The following is a 1,298-nucleotide window of genomic DNA, read 5'->3' on the forward strand; positions in this document are numbered from 1 at the left end:
TGCCTCCCTCTCTTGAGTGCATGAGCACATGTTGAAGCCTCAAAGCCTTCCCTCTTCAACCCTTCAGCCTTTCAAAGTGTGCCCATGAGCCCTGAAGCCCATTTTGTCCCTCTTTAGTGCAAAAGAAAAATGCATGAATAGAAAACTTTCATGAGAGATGGTATAATAGGATATTTTCAGGCTCGTGGTTTCTCATCATGAGTGGTTTGCAGATACTAGTATTCTAGAAACATCATGGAAAGAACACATGAGGAAGCTTGGGAAAGTTTAACAAATAAAGGGAGCTTGGAAAGAAAAAATAACACGCTTGAATCCTTATGATCAAATCACCCCAAAGAACCCATTTTATAAGAGACCCTTTGGAGTGTAGAGGACATCAATGATCGAAGCTGCATGAAGAATGAAGATACAGTTGGCAACCACGTCACCACTGGAGAAATTTCATATCATTAGTCACTATTAGTTTGAGTCATCAATGATAATGGCATGTCAAGTCTCATAATATGATGATGTGGAAGTAATGATGTACTATTGTAATAATTCTGAGGACAAATAAGTGGAATATCAAGAGTCGTGTATGAACTAAAGAGTCATGAAAGTCCAAAAGACACATAATACCAAAAGTCATATGTAATCCCAAAAGTCATTTGAAATTCCAAAGGTTCTAGAAGTCCAAAGGTCACTAGAAGTTGGAAATTCAAGAGTCATGAGGATGTGAAAGGTCATTCCTCAAGTTATAAACACATCCTCTTTTCTCATGAAAAGGACTTTTGCCCTTGGCTTCTCCCACAAGGCATTAGAGAGATAGTGTTAGTACTTTTGGAGAGCAAGTTGTGGCTCTAATGTTCCAGTGGTGTTCATTGTATTTATATATCTTGGGACTTTTGCTTAATATTATAGCCTTCTAGGCCAAACAATTTTCACAGATGTATTGTGAATGTTTCTAACACTATTCATTGAATGTTTATGATTCATATTTGCTTTCATTAGTATTGGAGTAATTGAACTATTTTGTGTTGGGAAAAATACTGAGAGGGTGGGCAAATCAGTATTTAAAAAAAAACTCACAATAATAATTTTCTTTTCTGAAATATGTACGTGAATTTATTGAACCCAACTCACGTATGTACGTTACTGTTGTAAAATAAACTAGCGTATGCTTAGTAAACTTGTAAAAAAACTAATTCTTTATCTGTTAAACTTAAACCATAATGTAAGAGATTTATTAGACATTTGATAAGAAGTAAGCAGGTGAAATAAGAACATAATAAAGTATCACACATAAGAAACACACATGA

The sequence above is a fragment of the Pinus tabuliformis genome, chromosome J (assembly GCF_031772625.1).
Source record: "Pinus tabuliformis cultivar Carrire ecotype Pingquan chromosome J, CPIR1, whole genome shotgun sequence".
Lineage (NCBI taxonomy): Eukaryota > Viridiplantae > Streptophyta > Pinopsida > Pinales > Pinaceae > Pinus > Pinus tabuliformis.